At 47.5% G+C, this 19,329-nt stretch overlaps 1 protein-coding gene across 4 annotated transcripts in view; it reads right to left on the bottom strand.

The window, feature by feature from the left end:
- The window catches only part of fut8b (fucosyltransferase 8b (alpha (1,6) fucosyltransferase)), a 52,471-nt gene extending 39,497 nt beyond the window's left edge, over window positions 1-12,974 (bottom strand). For all 4 annotated transcript variants that reach the window (XM_048985617.1, XM_048985618.1, XM_048985619.1 and 1 more), the window contains exon 1: window positions 12,827-12,974. The gene's annotated coding sequence lies outside the window, so the exon portion shown is untranslated. The remainder of the gene's footprint in view (window positions 1-12,826) is intronic.
- Window positions 12,975-19,329: the final 6,355 nt, after the last annotated feature.

Below are 19,329 nucleotides of genomic sequence, written 5' to 3'. Positions count from 1 at the left end.
ATATTTGCAAATTCATCCAGAAGAGCATTTGTGAGGCCAGGCACTGATGTTGGATGTGAAGGCCTGGCTCACAATCTCCATTCGAGTTCATCCCAAAGCTGTTTGATGGGGTTCAGGTCAGGGCTCTGTGTGGGAGAGTAAAGTTCTTCCACACCAAACTCATCCAACTATGTCGTTACGAACCTTGCTTTGTGCACTGGGGCGCAGTCATGCTGGAACAGAAAAGGGCCCTCCTTCCTCAAACTCTTCCCACAAAGTTGGAAATACAGAATTGTCCAAAACATCTTGCTACGCTGAAGCACTAAGAGTTCCCTTCACTGGAACTAAGGGGCCGAACCCAAGCCCTGGAAAACAACCCCATACCATCATCCCTCCTCCACCACACTTTACAGTTGGCACAATGCAGTCAGGTAGGTAACGTTCTCCTGGCAACTGGGAAACCCAGACTCATCTACTAGACTGTCAGACAGAGAAGCGTGATTTGTCGCTCCAAAGAACATGTTTCCACTGCTCCAGAGTCCAGTGGTGGCATTGCGCTTGGCGATGTGCAGCTTGGTAGCAGCTGCTTGGCCACGGAAGCCCATTCCATGAAGCTCCGGGTACAAGGATTTTGTGCTGGGGTTAATGCCAGAGGAAGTGTGGAACTCTGCAGATCGTGACTTTTACGTACGATGCGTCTCACCACTTGGCGACCTTGCTCTGTTACTATATGTGATCCGGCACTTTGTAGCTAAATGCTTCCGCTTTGCAGTAATACCACGTACAGCTGACTGTGGAATATCTAGCAGGGAAGACATTTCACAAACTGGCTTATTGCAAAGGTGGCATCCTATGACAGTAACGTGCTTAATTTCACTAAACTCTGCAGATCGACCCATTCTTTCACAAACGTTTGTAAACCTGACTGCATGGCTAGATGCTTGATTTTATACTGTGGCAATGGGTCTGAATGAAACACCTGAATTCAGTGATTAAGAGGTGTGTCCCAATACTTTTGTCCATATGCTGTATGTGAACCTACAGCTGTACAGAGGGGCAAATACAAGAGTGAGTCACATGACATGGGCCAATGCAAAAAGGTTACTGCAGCGCCCTCTAGATCAGCCAATGGCATGAAACAGGCACTGCAGTCACACTGGCCTCCCTCCGACCCAGTGGCGAGGCGCTGGGTTTTTTCGAGGTCACACGTCGGGGGAGTGAGACACAGATGGCCCGTTCCGTCGGCGGTCCAAGAGGGCGGAAGAGGCACTGGCAGGAGAGCCCAAGCCGCGGTTCAGAAGGACCGGCTGCAGCCGGACCCGCGGACTGTTTATCTGGGCAAGTGGACAGGCGGCTCCTCTGTATTCCTCAAAGCTGGATGCTGGGGGGGGGGGGGGGGGGGGTCATACGAGAGCGAGCCTGGGGGTGTCAGAAAGGATGAGGCCGGTGCAGTAAGTGAACACTGGAAGAGTGCACTGGGATTCAAGGGACACATCCCAGAGAGAGACACACTGATTAGATCCTGCATTCCAGTGAGCAAGAGTATTACAACTTAGGAAAATGGGGGGGGGGATAGTAAAAGGAATAGTAAAAACTGCATACATTTATTATTATTATTATTATTATTATTACTAGGGGTCAAATCCTCATGAAAGAGGTGCCCTGCTTGACTCTGAAAATGGATGGGGCAGCCAAACTTTCCCAAGGACAGACACGTTTCTTTGACCATTGGAAGCCTCTCATGCTACATAAATCCTCTCAACTCAATGCTATTCAGGTGCCTGGATGAACAGGAACAATTGCTGGTTTTGCTTTTGTTGTGACTACTCCCCATGCCAGATCATTCCTCGCGTGTGTCCCTCAGGCCGTGGCGAGCATCCTGAAGGCCAGGACTCTGAGTGGGGCAGCAGGGAGAGCCATTCAGTATACATAAAAAAACATGCAATAAAAGTGAAAATATTTTGCTCTTAGCTGAAGAGGATGACAAGAAGATCCAGGTCTTATTTCCCTGTGCAAGAGATTCAGTTAAGAGGAAACTCAGATCTCATTCCAGGTCAAGGTGCAACAGAGACGCAAGAATCGAACAATCAAAATCCTGATTGGAGCGCATCTGTTACCAAGGAAACCCTCGAGAGCTCTCTCCTTCACGGCCCTCACATAGATTGAGTCCGAAATGGGATACTTGTTTGCTATGTAGTGACCGCTTCCTATTCAAAGGCCATGGGCAGCATTGGTCAATGAGGGGATTTAAATTCCAGATGGAAGGGGCCTTGTAAGCTGAACAGCCAGGACTTTGCCCCAGATGATCGGGAGAATGAGGCGGAGTGTGGGGCAGGGAGGAGGCCATGGAAAGCCCAGCACATGTGCACCCAGCAGTATGTTAACCCTGGACCTTAACGACCTACCCAGAGCCAGAGCTACACAGGAGGCAGCTGTCAGAGAGGCAGAGGGCAGCCGCTAACTCGCACTCTCCCCGGACTCGCTCTGGAGGCGCGTCGCTACATTATTCATAAGATTAGCAGGCAGCGTTTTCCAAGGGCACCTACGTGACCCAGTTCCGGCGAAGGGCTCTGCTTGTTGGCGCAGCGGCACTCGGCTGGAGACGTGATCCGGCCGCAGTCCGGTCAGGAGCCCGGTTCCTCAATCACGGTTCTGTGGAGGCGCCGTGGCAGGGAGCCGGGGGTCGGGAGGTTCGACGTAACGGGTGAATGTAAGGAGGAACAAACTCTGGGTAGAAAGGCCATCCAGGTAGTTGGTCAAAGAGCACATGCTGTTACCTTCTGTCCTGCCTCCCAAGAATGTTGGAGAAAGAGGAGTGCAGCAGAAGGAGAGTGATGGAAAGGGGGCGGGCCTTTTTCACTATTACCAGCATTCCGTATTGTATCAAAAGCACAGAGGGATTTGAGGATAGAAAATGAGTAACATAGGTAATATGATTTGTGCCTTCAATTCCAAAGCAGTTTCCCTTCCATTTGAACATACTGCCTGGGGGTGTATTCCACCGAGCTGAAGAATGTGACACCATTAAGGCAAGCAGCCTCTCCCCCCACAAAACACCCTGTGATGTGCAAACTCACTCCTTCGCCCGGTGGGCAAATAAGCAATCAAAATTTGGCACTTAGCCCTGTGAGTGTAAATACAATGACCCCCCCCCCCTCCCCTTTGATCCGAATCAGCTCTTGAGGTGAGGAGCCCTAAGTGCTACGCAGGGCTGCGGAGGCCGGAGGGCGAAGCCAGATTTCCTCATGGCCTGAAACTGCTGTGTCCATTAGACGATGCGGCTAAATCGCCATCGTGGGATCAGCCCAGTTAAACTGGTCTGTAGGGGACGGGGGTTTCCAGACTGTGGCCCAGGGATTATTCAAGTTTTGATCCAGCTCAGCTCTAAATTAATTAACCCTGATTGACTGAATTAATCCTCAGATTCTAGCCAGATAACTGATAGTTTAACTAAAGCCAGTATTAACATTTACTTTGCTTTAAAATTAATTTATACGGCAGAAATGCATTGTGATGCCATAAATATGGTTCCAAAAATGTACGCTATATGATTTCATTACATTGGGAAGAATAAGATGCAAATGATGAATGAATCAACCATCCCTATCTGCCAAATAATCAGTGTCAATCATGGCAGAATTTGACCTGTATTTGCTTCAATTTTGCTAAGAATCAAACAATGTGAGAACAGGCCAAATGCAGATGTTACAGATCTTTCAGGTCCTGTTCATAGGTTGGACTCCACAAGCGAGATCGGTATAACAAGCCTGATGTACTGGATTGTACTTCAATTGTGTAAAAGCATTCAGCCGACAGCTAATCACGGCTAATTAATTAGAAGCTCGGTAGGCACTAAAAGCCAACATCCTCCCCACTGTCCCGAGAATTGCCCGGCCATGCTCTTTGCGCACCTTGAGGGCGGCAAACGTGAACCCGTGGTGTCATACATCACAATTCCCCCGGAATCAGAATCCCACTGTAAGAACAGGTGAGGAATGCCCAAAAAGGACAAAGGAAATTAGGAGATGCAATTAGTTACCTAGTTCTGTCTCTTTACCGTGTTCCTGGCTCGCCCCTTCATACTGCTAGGATAGGCCAATTGTCATCGTCTGTTATCTGAAATCCTTTTAAGGGATTCCCTCCTAGGTCCATGAGGCATCTCAGCCTTTAAGTTCACTGTTGGTCTCTGACAGACCTTTGCGCTTCACCGACTCAATGCCACAAACTAGAATGCCGAACGAAGACATTTTTTTGTATAAATACCCACAAGCACATTACCGCATTAACATGATGCGGCTCAGAAAGGTGGAGCAACACCTCAAACACGCCGCATGCAGTCCCAGTCCCCGAACAAAGACTTGCAGGGCAGGGTCAGCCGTCTTCTCTGAATGCAGAGATCATAACAATGGCCTGGTGTCTCAGGGTCCAGCATCTTAGCCATCGCAGTCCCACGTAAAGGTCGCTGGGCTTAATGAGCACCAACAGTCTATTAAAGAACTGAATTATTATTTTACACATAAACACTTCGCCATTTATAGGAAAGTGGAGTAAATTACCATGATTCTGGCAATAAGCCTCCAATATGAACTGTACTATTTTGATGCACCTCGAGCCCCAACACTGTGTATGCGGAGGGTAAAAAATCACAAACTCCTCCTGTTTCCATCTGATAACTTGCCGGGATCGCAGATGGGGTCATAGCGCCATTACGTTGTATCTGATGTTATGGGATCGGTGTCGTGTGAGACGCTGAGTCCTCATAAGGAGGGAAGCTTTTGTTTTCAAAGACACCGTAAAAAAAAGGCAGATGCCGACCACTAGCGCACATGCGATGGCGGGAAAAGCAGTACGCGGCGGTAAGAGGCGGTAAGCAGCGGCTCTCCCGACAGCTCGGGGCCTTGGTGTCTGTCACGGTGCGGAAAAAAGCAGAAGGGCTGTCAGCAGAGGAGCCCGACGGCGGGACGGCTTAGCGGGGGGGGCATCGCGGGGGCACGCTTTTCACTCAGGTATGGCAGAAGCAGGGACAGGCGGCCAGAGGGCTGAAGGACAAACAGGAGAAGCAGCCGGCCCGAGATGACAAGCACCTCAGGCAGGTCTCAGGGAGAGTCTCCTGGGCCTCGCTGTCTCTCTCTGGGGCCCTGGGGCAAGTGCAGTCCATGTGGTCTGATGATGAAGTTACTCTGACACAGACCTAATTCCAGGAGCCTCTCACAAAGCTGGTCTGCTTCTGGCAAACGAGCAGATCTGCAGAAACCCCGGCTCCTTCCTGCTTACTGCCCCCCTATGGCCAATAGTGGAAAGTGAAGAACGGATTTTGGTATTTGATATCTGGTATTGGTTCTCAGCATGCTTACATGGGGGGCTTCTACCTTTAATGTAGCACAACAGAGAGAGCCACCCCCAACTCCAGCTTCCGTCCAGCAGATCTCACATGGCTGACACTGCAGGGATAAGCCATCCCAGCTGGGGGGGGGGGGTGACAGTGTCCCGCTGTGATTGTCTTCCTTTTTCCCTTGGAGATTGAGAAGGTGTGACGGGAAAGACTGGGGATGGCTTCTGCTGAGCTCGGCTGAGACGGAGAAGCCGGAAGCCCACAGCGGCTGTGCTGCCAATGTCGGCGAGAGGTGAACGGTGTCTGGGCGAGACCAGAACAACAGCGTCCGCAGGCCCATCTGACCGCTCCGGTGGCGTCGGTGTCTGGAGATCGAGGGCACAGCTGCCGACACTGCGGGGGTCGGTTCCGTGAGGCACGACGCCCTTTCCAGCTGAAACGTTCCAGGGCGGGAAACGGCGGAGAGCTCGCCCCAGCAGCGACGGTGACGTCTCCGGCTGACCCTAGCCTTTACCGTGCGTGCCCCGGCAAGGAGAGCCGCCGTGACTGCCGATTCCAGCACGTGGAGGGCTCCGGGAAGAGTTACAGGGATTAAACAAAGCCTCTCAGATCAGCTAATCCCAGAAAAAGAAGTTCCTCGCAGCCGCCGATTCCCCAGACCCGGCTGACAATCACCTCATTGACGACGGGGAACCCGGAGACGCAGCAGCAAGCGCACACAGTGTGCCGTGCATTGTCCGCACACAATAGCCTTTTCAGTTCCCTGCTTTTTTTCCAATGCATTCAACCGCGCTTCTGCGTCAATTATACGCTTCTAAAGTTAACCAACATGGAGTGTCAGGAGGCAAATATCAATACAAATAATAAGAAACGAAAGCGTATGAGGGCCCGGAGGCCGGTGCGGGAACCGCGAGGCGGCGTCTATCACACGAGGCGCCAGACGGCGGAGGAGCAGAGATGCCACCTCGATGATGGGCGGCAAATTACCTTTAATCTCCCGAAATGACTGGGACCCGCATTAGTGAGCGTAAAACAACTGGAGACAAATTACACGCTAATTCAGAAAGACTACGCTGGCATCCTACACAACAGCAGAAATTTAACTGCTGGTCACATGGACCCTGCAGACTATGAAAGCCTACTGAACACCTACTCTTATCTAGTGGGCACATATGCACAGTATATGGTGGTAGGCTGGATATTTATTTTTTGCACCGAACCTAAGTCTCCTTTACAGGACTCGCAATGGGTCACCAACGGACGGTTGATTTCAACAGTCATTTATTTCATGAGGCCGAGGGAGTGTTTTCTGGAGACAATGTGTCTGTTATCTCCATACTAATCAAAGAATTAATGAAAGAGCTAAAAAGCCAACATTTGTTGTGGATCGCACCCTGACCGACGGACAGATGTCTGTGCCCTCTGAGGACCTTGATTCTTACTGCGGAAGTGGCCTCATCATCACACCCAAACACAGCCCACGAATTTCAACCATTGCGATTATCTGTAAATTCATCGCTGTGACTGAGCCAGGCTTAATCTTTGCACGTGATGACATCACTTCCTGGGAGCCTTACGAGCCGCTGCGGTGTCTGAGACCAAAATGCAAAGACACGGCGGTAGCTTGAGACCATCGATTTGCTGGAGAAACATCCAACGTGAGATGAGGATAAAGGAGGAAGAACAGTTCCGGCTGGTATTTGAAAGCAGTGCTGTTCACAGTGGTCTATACTGTGCACACTATACTGATCCTTGTAAAGGGATTTTGAATTTTTCATAAGCGTACAGTGTATTAAACTTCCCATATGCGACGGTGACCTTTACATGGATGTCTGTTGGCTGTTCTTAGAGACACAGTTGTCAGGTTCAAAGTTTCTGGCTGAAATCCGACTGTCCACCATGTCCATGTCCCGCCAGTGTCAGTGCAGTCGCCTGCCAGCCAGCTCGCACACCTAAGCCACTCCTGGGAGCCCCCCCACCCCAATCCCCCCACAATGGGAGGCAGCAGGATCCAACTGAAGATCCAGCTTTCAACTGGAAGTGACCTTTAAGCCAAAATCAAGTTTCAAAAAAAAAAAATGATGACCGAGAAAGAGTTCAATTTACACCCTCCGCCATGACTAAAGCCACTTAAGTGTGAAGGAGCTGCCTACTGTCCCCCCCCTGCCCACCCCAGCCCCACAGAGGTCATGATCGTCGGCATGGAAAACAAAACAGGCATTATGTCACCACATTTCCAGCCATGACTCCTGTCCCTGGACAGCCTGCTACCTGGGGGTAGGACATGAGTATTGGGGGGGGGGCTTACTGCCAGCCAATCAGGCAGGAAAGTATTGTTGGCGTCCATGTATGAATGCCCAGTGTGGAATTGCACAGGGCTAGACAGGTGGTGGATTTACAGTGTTGAGTCAGAACTGCAGAATCCTATCAGGCCAATCCCTCTGGATCCCCGGGAATCCTCTCAACATGCGGGATCCCACCGTTCACCTAATGGGCCCAGACATTCCCACCCCGCGCGCGCCAGGCTGCTTGACCCATCTGCCGGCGACGTGGCGACCTCTCGCCTCAGCGTGCACTGGTCTTTCATCTGCTGGCTCCTCGGGGCCCGTGCCAGCCAACTCTGCCGGAAGGGGTGACATCATCGCCCAGAAAGAGGAGGCGCCCCTCGAACAGCGAATGAGCCAACCTGTCTTCTACACGGATAATCCAGCAACCAGCATGGTGCTTAAGCTGCTGAACCTATGAGATCAAGGCCAGGGAAGAAGCAAAGGTCACCTACGGGGGAAGGCTACCGTAATTATTCATAGGTATACTGAGTATGTAAGTAAACTAAAAACTGGGATTAAAAGACAAAAGAAAACACAATCTCCCTGCCTTGCGCCCACACCTTCCGGGATAAACTCTGGTCCCCTGCAACCCTGAATTGGACAAGTGGTTTCAGAAAACAGATGGATGGATGGATTAATGGAAATACAATCAAGCTTTAAATGCGTTATAAACCCAGTGAACAGAATCTAACCCGAGTCATAAGTACTCAGATCAGAAAAATCCCAAAAACGTAAGCAGGATACATGTGTCCCCTAATCAAATTATACGTCAAGACACTTTGGGAAGGAGAAACAAGCTGATTTTCCAGCCACACTCTGCTGCAGCCCATTTTCTGTCTGAGGTCTGAGCGACGCCACTCTGCACTCGAGTCAGTCCTCACGGTGCTGAGCTCCGTCGTTCTTGTGTCCACCAGAAGTACCTGCAAAGAGTCACAGCCTGGCATGTGCAAAAGCACACACAGAGGGCAGCTACCTGCGCTCCTGCACCACAGCAGGTTATTTTAAAAAAAGCGAGACGCACACAACATCCCAAGAGCAGACATAATGTCTATATCGGAACGGTGCTGGTGGTTGTTTCACAGCTGCTGTGGAGCCGGTATTTCTTACAGCGAGTTGTGTATCTGTAACGATTCACGCAATCCGCAATCCTGCTCGGCAATCCGTTTGCTTTCCCAGCTCTTATCTGCTCTGAACAATCCCACTCCCCCCTGTCTCAACAGGATCAGCAGGCTCCAGTCATACCTCCATCCTGCTTTTTGCCCTGGAAACATTCCTGGAAATGGGAATGCCAGCAGGGACGAGTGGCCCCACATCGTGACTGAAGGACAGGCACGGAAAGACGGAGGGAGCCCGGTAAGGTGATGGAGGGTTGGATGTATTAGTGGAGAGAAAAATTACATTCTGGGCAGGTCGCTGCCACTTACTGTTTATCTGAGCGTCGCCCCTCACCTTCATGGGCGGGGGGCAAGGCAAAGCCAGTTAAACCCCGCCGTCCACCGGGGTCAACTACTAAAATGACTGAGGCCAAACTCGTCCATTTCCCTGACGTCTCCCAGACCCCGAGTCCACGCATGTCCGGGGAGCGATTTCACCTGGGGCGGCCTCTCGGAACCCGCTACACTCACACATTCTCAGATTTAATTACCGTCGGTGTACCACACTTTCAGGAACAAATGTGTTCTCTGTTGCGAAGGCCGCGAGCTACGGGGATTAATAACAACAACAAGCGTTACAAAAAAAACCACTATAAAGGAACACAACAAAGGCTCGCTTCATTCTCGTCTTCCAGAAGAATAAACCGTTGTCATTCAACTGTTGTTCTGGATGCCAGGTGAAACAAATGGATCTTTTGTTCCATTTTAAAACCTCGGGAAGTTAAAAGTTGAAGAGAGTTTGCCCTCTGAGGGAAGTAAAAAATTGTAAAATGAGTGTAAATGGTGGGGAATTTAAACAGTAATGTTTAAGTTAGAAACTCAGCCCGTGCCGTGCATCTTAGCGCCCCTCCTAGTATTCGCCATGTTTCTCCGTTTCTTTGACGCAGTGACACGCCCCGTGGTCTGGCTTGTGGTCCCCCAAGCTCAGCATGGACCAGGGAGATGAGGCACACACCAGTACAAGAGCCTGGCCCTCGGCCAGCCGATACAGACGCTCTCTGAAGCCCTGCCTGTCTCCAGCTCCAGAATCACTGACACATCCCTTCACCAAAAGGGCCACGTCCAGAATACAAGTCCACAGTGGTGTGTGTGTGTGTCTGTGTGTGTCTGTGTGTGTGTGGACATGCCGAAAACACAGGCAGCATGTCTAACGATCGATCTGCACGCCTCCTCCCCACTGGGCGTTCCGGAGCCCTCAGATCTCTCCTCTACGGCCCGTCGCCTTGATGCGTCCCGTGGGAGCACATGCTTGGCTGTCCCAGGCCTCTCCAGTTCCCTCATCCGATCCAGTGCCCAGCGGGGCATCGGTGACTTCCAGACTCTCAGCTAGGAGAGAGGAAGCCGAGGGCTGATGCAGGGGCCCAATCAGCAGCGAGGCCTGCGTGTGGCACCAGCACTCAATGCCACGGAAATGCGCCACTTAACACAGGCCCGTGTTGGCAGCCTTACCGAGATGCCATCCCGTGTTGGGTGGGTGGGGGCATTGGATATGTTTTGTGGTTCACCAGTGTTCAAATTATTGAGAGAATGACATATAACACAAGATCATATGGGGAGGGGGTGTCAGTAAAGTTCTGGTTAAATTTGCGCTCTCTCTGTTGGGGGGGGGGGTGCAGACAATCCATTAGGGTGGGCAGTGCCAGTGCTAGTGCCTACTCCTGCCAACCCACAGTTTTTTTTAATCTGTATACTTTGATTTTATTACATGAAACAAGATCTTTCCCAAAATAAGCAGACCTGCAACTACTAACAGAACTTGTAAGCAAAATAAAGAATTTCAAATATAAAAGGCCTTGGGGGGGGGGGGGCTGCTTAGCATACGGACACCACTGCTTTCGGAGCTCGTGCTTTTGTTCATCTCCCCAGATAATGAGGATAAGCAGCACCTACGTTTTGTGGTTCTGCGTCTACAGCTGAAAGCTCCTTCTGGCCTTATGCCTCTGAAAGTTTGAGACGTCCGCTTCCTTCCCACAAGCTCGTTAAAGCTGAAATGTCTCACGACGCAATTCAGATACGAATCCGGTTAACCTTCTGAAGACCACAATAAAATATTTAAGGAGCGTAATAGGGTTCCTGAAAGAGCTGAACTGAAGCTGCATCTGTGATACACAAGACCATCTTACTGACACGAGGGCTAACTTGATGAACCGGATCTGTAAATATGGTTCTGATATTCAGAGCTTCAGTGGCACAAGCCAGAAGGGATGGAAATATACACATACAGTACAACTTAGAGACACCAATTCTAACTAAATTTGTGTATTTCTGTACTGACAATGAGGACATATAAATCCAACATGCAGAGCAGAGGCAGTTCTAGGTACACCCAGAATAATTCACAATGACCCAACATCACTACCAGAGTACCGTATATACACATATATACAGTCCCACCCACAGACAATTAAGGCAACAGCACCGGTGGAGCAGAGGACGCACACCCCCACCCCGACTCCGGGCCCCCGTCGCTCACATGTGAATTTGCTAATTCACTAGGCAGAATGGAAAGACGCTCGATCAGCAAAAGTTTGTGCTTTTTCGCGCTGCCGCGAAGGCGGACCCTATTAATATAATTAACATAATTAACCATAGGGTTATCAAAAGCTTTCCTGCCCAGTCAATAGAAACTAGCCGTCGTGAGACGCACCTGAAACTGGATCAAGAACCTACATCGTGGCTCCCCCTTGCCATTTACGAAGAGGAGCGCACTGCCACAGCCTGATTATGGCCGGACTGGCATGACTGGCACGACGTGGAAGGGCAATCCCGGATACAGTTGTGACAATTCTTGAGAAGAAGCAGACACCCTCACAAAACACTTACATAATATCAGCATCCTGTCCACGCATTTTGGAGTCGGTGCGCTGCTATCTGTGTCTCACACACCTCATCGGATATTGCACAATGTATAAGTTGTCTACCAAACTGTCTGCTCCACCCAAACGGGGCCGACGGGCACCTATATCACATGTTTCGTGGATCTCAGCCATGCATATCTTTAGTGGCTTGGTAATACACGTTTTAAAAAAGCCTCATCAGCCGGCCCATACAAGCATTTTATTACTGAAATGCAAAACGGATGCAGATCTGACACTAAGTGCAAACACAGGTGCGATGAAGTCATTTGTCCTTAAATCGTGAATGTGGCATATTTTAGATTCGCCGGACTCGGGTGCATTAATGGAAAACTAGAGCTGAAAAAATGTCCCTTTGATCCGGAGGAAATGCCAGCCTTTTAAAGCCACTGGGCATGCCGAAATGCCCGCATCTCACGCGCTGCGAGCGCAGACCCCCGCAGCCCCCCATCGGCCGTTTGACATGCACGGTAGTGCAGCATAAACATCAACACGGCGACGGGAAGAAAACGTGACAAAAAATCCTAGTACCCCATCCATAGCTTCATCACGGCCGAATCCTTTATCCGCCCGTTTTAAAAGTCCTATAAAAATACTTAATTTAATATTCTTTATCACGGCATAACGTAAGGGCGTTTTTTAAGAGGAACTCCCTGCCGAGGTTTACAAAAATCCATCAAACCTGGCAGCAGCCGGGTCGTGGGCTCCCGATCTGTGCATGGACGCATCGGCACATCGGCATATGCAAACTACAGCGCATTAAGAGACCTTCTGTTTTCAACACAAAAAGAAGGAAACCAAGCCCCCGCACCCACATATCGACCGCTCTTCATTTTAGTGTATTTTGTACCTTTACTCATAGCAATGCTCTCCCGTATTTATAACGGGCAAAGTCGCTGCTTCTTTCATATCCGTTACGCAAAATCTGATGCACGAGCCCACAAGGCGTGTTAAAGTATACGGGTTAATAATGCCGATTACATGCCTTTTAAAGCAGGAAATGGCAATGAGGATTACACGCACTCCTAACGGGATCGGAGATCCGAGCCGACTCTGGACCGTTATTTTGTCATCGTGATCAGGCAACAGGCCGGGAAGGGAGAGGGGTCGGTGGAGGTGCAGGAATAAATACTAATGCGTTTCTTACGTACAGAGGAGCAGGAGGGAAAAAGCACATACCTTCAGTCCGCACACCGGAGTTCCCCTCAATGTCCGACGCGATCTTCACAGACGCTTTGTTAATATTGTATAAAATGTAGCGAAAAGCTGAGGCGGAAACAGGAACCAGGAAGGCTGTAACCTGAATAATCACTGCTGACTGTAGCTGCCGAGGAGGCTCATTTTGATACCGAGCTGCAGCGCGCCCCCTAGCGTCGAAGCGCTCAACAGCGGCCGCCTTGATGCGCGGCTCAGTGGCACCCGACCGGCGTCTTGTACCCGCTTCTCGGACAAGCATCCGGCACCCCGCGGCGCGTCCCAGTTTCGCAAAAAAAGATTAGAAAATAGATCTATTAAGAGCACAATACAGACGCGAATCTGCCGAGACAGCAGTGTACTAAGTCCGCTGTTCTGTCATCACACGGCTATTCAAACAAAACCAACTGACCGCTTCATCTGTGTTTATAATCTACTCCTATTTACTGTGCCACAAGAAGTAGTTTGCCACGGTTTTAAAGAGCCATGAAAACTGCAAAATGATGTTTCTATAGGAAAGAGACATGCTATTGACTTGTTCTAAGCTAGCGGTATCTCAACAATTTCCAAAGCAGAATTGCAAACAGCGTCACATAAAGTGTCATTTTGAATCCGTATTTAAATCTCTTACTCCTTACAGCACATCTAGGTCTTTCATTATTTGTTTTCAAATGCGCACTCAAATCTCTAGCTGCTTGATTGTAAAAGCACATTCAGATCTATCATTTATCGCTTTCAGATGCACAAACAGATTTCTCACTCTCGATTTTAAAAGCACGCCCGGGTCTCCTTGAATACAGCACTTGCTCCCCAGGCACACAATATGAAGGTGAATATGTTGGACCAAAGCAATTAGTGGGAAGTAATGAATGAATGTCAGCTGGGGACTTTGACATTGTTTCACAAAGGCTCATCTTGATGGGTTTAATGACACGTGCATGAATGACAAAACAACATAAGGCAGACAATCACCATTCATAACTAATTAAAGTACAACCAAGAGCACAGACATACAATACAGACACGCCCGTTCTCCATTACACATTATAGGTGGCCAATCACTTATCATTAATCATAATCCTATTTAATACCTTCCCTCCTATTATTTTTCTAGAATAATTGCCCTTCCTCCTGTTACATCTTTCCCTCTGTCATGCCCCCTCCCCTTCGCAGCCTGAGAGAACATTCACTTTCTTACCTAATCCACCCACTTTTACGTGGTGCAGCAAGTTTTCCGTGTAATTGACATTTAAGGGGCTGCTGTGACAGCGCCCCCTAGTGTCACGCATATGAACATTTACAGGTGGTGAAGCTACGGCAAGAGCTACATGTATTGTTATGATAGAGTGGGGATGGTTGCATCATTGCTTATTCCTAAAATCGGGAATCAACTATAGTGATGATCATACTGCATGCCCTCAATTAGTCCCTCCTCCTTCCTGGAAGTAGGCAGCAACATATAACCATTCCTTCTGCAAAAAATACTTTTCAAGGTAAAAAAAAGTCTTTTTTTAATGATCAAATTTTTGTCATACTGTCTAAACTGTTCACATGAACCCTTGTAAAGTTATATCATTTTAATTAGTGTTTGCTTAGCTTCTGACAGGCATAAGCTAGCATGTGTCAAAGCTATTGTGTCAAGCTAGTACAGCAAGTTTGATTGTGGCTGTCAGTGTAGGGACAGTTGCAACATGTTGCACTGATGGAGGAGCCGTTTATTCGTGCCACAACTGCGAGTCTGATGTGGACTCATTTCCTTCTCTTACCCTCACTCGCACACACACATAAGTTGCATTACATGCATGCACACACACACACACACAAGCTGCATTATATGCATGCACACACATGAGGCATCACATGCATGCACACACATATAAGCCGCATCACATGCACATGCAGACACTCACACACACTCACTCACACACACACACACACACACACACACACACACACACACAAATAATGACTTACCTGCAAATCCAGATGCAAACAAAAATATATTCCAAAATTCACTTTAACAAAAACACACACACAAACAGAGTTCAGTAAACTTTCACAGATGTTCACAGAAGTATTATTAAATTACAATGTCTTAATTTTGATCTTTAAAAATATTTTGTAGTTCAAATGCATTGGATTACCGTGATAGGATGCCACCTGTCCATTAGTGAAATTTCCTTGCTACTAAGTATTTCCTGGTCAACTATTAGTGGTATTATAACAAAGTGCAAGCAATTGAGAACAACAACTCAACCACGAAGTGGTAGGTAAAATCACAGAGCGCATGCTGAGGCACACAGTGTGCAGAAGTCACCGACTGTCTGCAGAGTCAATAGCTACAGACCTCCAAACTTCATTTGGCCTTCAGATTAGATCAAGAACAGTGCGTGGAGAACTTCATGGAATGGGCTTCCATGGCTTATCAGCTGCATCCAAGCCTTACATCACCAAGTGCACTGCAAAGTGTTGGATGCAATGGTGTAAAGCACACCGCCACTGGACTCAGGGAATGACGAATCAGGGTTCTTTGTCAGGCAATCCAATGAATAAGTCTGGGTTTTGCGGTTGCCAGGAGAACGGTACTTGCCTGACTGCATTGTGCCAAGTGTAAAGTTTGGTGGAGGGGGGATTATGGTGCGGGGTTGTTTTTCAGGAGTTGGGCTTGGCCCCTTAGTTCCAGTGAAATGAACCCTTAATGCTTAAGCATACCAAGATATTTTGGACAGTTCTATTCTTCCAATTTTGTGGTAGCATTTTAGCAAAGGTCCTTTTCTGTACCAGCATGACTGCACCCCAGTGTACAAAGCAAGATCCATAAACATATGGATGAGCGAGTCTGGTGTAGAGGATCTTGCCTGGCCTGCACAGAGCCCTGAACTCTACCCGATAGAAGACCTTTGGGATGAATTAGAGCGGAGACTGCGAGCCAGGCCTTCTCGTCCAACATCAGTGCCTGACCTCACAAATGCTCTCCTGGAAGAATGATGAAAAATTCCCAAACACTCTCCTAAACCTTGTGGATGTCCTTCCCAGAAGAGTTGAAGCTGTTATAGCTGCAAAGGGAGGGCCAACTCCATATTAATGCCTATGCATTAAGAATGGCATGTCATTAAAGTTCATGTGTGTGCAAAGGCAGGTGTCCCAGTACTTTTGGTAATATAGTGTTTTTTATTTTACTATCTGTGCCAAAATAAAATAAATAAATTGAAAAATAATGTTAAAGATTGATTTTATTACTTTTTAATTAATGTTGCAACTGCCCCTGTGGACAGTTGTTGTTGTTTAAGTTCCACCTACAGCATTGGTTATACCTTGTCTGGTTCCAATTGTTGCTTATTTAATAGAGTCAAGCGTGAAATGCAAGCAAACGTGCAGGTGTCGGATGCATGTTAGCTTTCGGGCACATTAGAGACACAACACCACCTTGCCCCCGGGGTTTTGGGCGTCCCTGCTTTTCTGGAGACATATTTTATTATCCTCATTTGTTAAAACCCCAGTCTTTTCAAACAGCTATTAAATGTTCATAAACTTGGTGCAGTGGTTAGCACTGTCACCTCACACCTCTGGGACCCGGGTTCGAGTCTCCACCTGGGTCACATGTGTGTGGATTTTGCATGTTCTCCCCATGTCGTCGTGGGCTTTCCTCCAGGTACTCCGGTTTCCCCCCCCCCCAGTCCAAAAACATGCTGGGGCTAATTGGACTTGCTAAATTGCCAGTAGGAGTGCATGTGTGAGTGACTGGTGTGTGAGTGTGCCCTGCGATGGGTTGGACCCCCATCCTGGGTTGTTCCCTCCCTCATGCCCATTACTTCCGGGATAGGCTCCGGACCCCCCACGACCCAGTAGGATAAGCGGTTTGGAAAATGGATGGATGGATGTTCATAAACTGCTTTAGTATTATTATTCTTCGTTTTTGGGGCACTTTATATACCCAAGATCACATAATCTATGGTCTTAAAAGTGATGCAGGGAGAGAGAATTGACAGAATTTGCTCCACTATGTGTATTATGTCCGAATAATGGTTATTAAATCAATGTCCATTAATCGTGGAAGTGATTTCAAAAATCGTACTATATTCTGCATTCCTTAGCTGAAGCTTTGGAATTGTGATTGTCCACGTCCTTGTAAATATCTTTTAACCTAAAAAGTGTTAATCTAATAAATGTAAATCAAATTTTCCAAGTGGGATATTAACAATAACTAATGATCCTTAAATAATCCTTTTTAAGTATTTAGGGGGAAACTATAGCTTTCCAACAATTATGGTGTTTTAGCGCCATCTAGAGAAACGATTTAGCCATTGCCTTACGTGTTCAACACTTAAAATATGACATTACAACGTAACAAGACATTCCCTAAATGAAGCGAATAATGCTGAATAAATCTGGTAAAGACGGCACGTGTCAAAGATATATTGTAATAATTCGCGACGACAGAAGGCAGACGAGACAGTTTCATTTTACGGGAAAATTCTTTATTCTTTTCTATTAAAAGGACAGAAAACAAACACTAAACACAAACCACTCCCGACACGCAGTGCCCACCGCCTTGGCCGTCCCCCCTACTCCAACACCACACAACACATGCTATTTACAACAATTAACATTAACACTACAAATGACATTATATACAGCACAATTATATCACGATACATTACAAATAAAGGGAACTATTTACATTATTTACAGTACAGGGCTGGCATGCTGCTCTGCCCGACGGGTACCCCCAGCGTTACAATATCATGCAGTAAGCTAATATTTGGTATTTGTAGTCAACATATTTAATGCAGAAAGAACGGGCAGGGATAAATATCTGGAGAAATAGAATGGAAGCTAATTTTTGGGGGGTTGAAAAATCAAACCTGTGATCTTACTACATGCTGATGTGCCTGGATCCACAGGAAGTGCATTATACTGACAAAACAGCCTGCAAGTATTACAATCTACAGGAAATACAGCCCACAGGTATTGTAATCTACAGGAAAGACAGCCCACAGGTATTACAATCTACAGGAAAGACAGCCCACAGGTATTACAATCTACAGGAAAGACAGCCCACAGGAATTACAATCTACAGGAAAGACAGCCCACAGGAATTACAATCTACAGGAAAGACAGCCCACAGGTATTACAATCTACAGGAAAGACAGCCCACAGGTATTACAATCTACAGGAAAGACAGCCCACAGGTATTACAATCTACAGGAAAGACAGCCCACAGGTATTACAATCTACAGGAAAGACAGCCCACAGGTATTACAATCTACAGGAAAGACAGTCCACAGGCATTACAATCTACAAACAAGTCAGCTCACAGGTATTACAATCTACAGGAAAGACAGCTCACAAGTATTAGCATCTACAGGCAAGACAGCCTACGGGTATTACAATCTACAGGCAAGTAAGACCACAAGCATTGCAATCTACAGACAAAATAGTCTGCAAGTATTACAATCTACAGGAAAGTCAGCCTGCGTGTGTTACAATCTACAGACTTGATAGCCCACAGGTATTATAATTTACAGATAAGACAGCCAACACGTATTACAATGTATAGGCAAGGCAGACCACATGTAATACAACCTACAGACTTCAGTCTTCTGCAGGAATACAGAGTAGCAAGGCTGTGACTTTGTGCTCTGTATGAATGTAGCAGGAGCTGTGTCATTTAAAGTGGTTATTGGCCTCCGACAAAGGGTGTGTCTTGTCTCCACTCCTGCTAGGGAGGACTAGAGATGACATGACTGCTATTTACGTCTGATGCTGTGGCTCTGGCCCTATTCAATTGGCACCTTTAGCATACAGCATACATTTGAACAGTTCGATGCTTAGCGTGAAGAACTGGAGATGAGAATCATCCCTTCTCTGCTTTCAGGTGAGGCGGAGAGTCTGCCCTTAGTAAAGGAGTTTAAGGGTCTTGGGATCGTAATCACAAGTGATGGAAAAATGGAATGTGAGAAGGACAATTTTTTATTCACTCTTTATGCAAATATGTGTACAGGTAGACAGGAATTTTTTAGGTTAAGCCATAAGATGGCTTTTTTGTCATTGTATCCTGGAGGGACAGCAAACTATAAGATAACAAGGGCATTCCATGAGTTTTCTGTTCTCTAGGAATTCTATAGCTTTCCAGTGCTTTGTTTTAATCTATTTGCACCTTAATTTGTACTTGTGGTCTGTGTCTTGTGTTTTAATTCTTTTTACAGGAAAGGGCATGCAGAGAAAGTTTTTCATTGTGTAGTGGAACTGACTGTTTATTGTTCATATGAAAATAAACTCTTGAATTGTGAATCTCTGAGATACACGCATAACAGTTAAGAATGAAACTCGGGGTCAAAGTGCAGGGCTGGCTATCTGACATCCTTTGAGCATTTTTGTAGCTAAAGGCTTTGTTCAATGGCCTAATAAAGATATGACTAATCTTCCAGTCACAGGACATAAAAGGTCTTAACCCACACAGCCGCACACCGTCCGAAGGCCGCAAA

The sequence above is a fragment of the Brienomyrus brachyistius genome, chromosome 19, assembly GCF_023856365.1.
Source record: "Brienomyrus brachyistius isolate T26 chromosome 19, BBRACH_0.4, whole genome shotgun sequence".
Lineage (NCBI taxonomy): Eukaryota > Metazoa > Chordata > Actinopteri > Osteoglossiformes > Mormyridae > Brienomyrus > Brienomyrus brachyistius.
The sequence above is the reverse complement of the archived record's forward strand: the minus strand, read 5'-3'. Positions and strand labels throughout refer to the sequence as shown.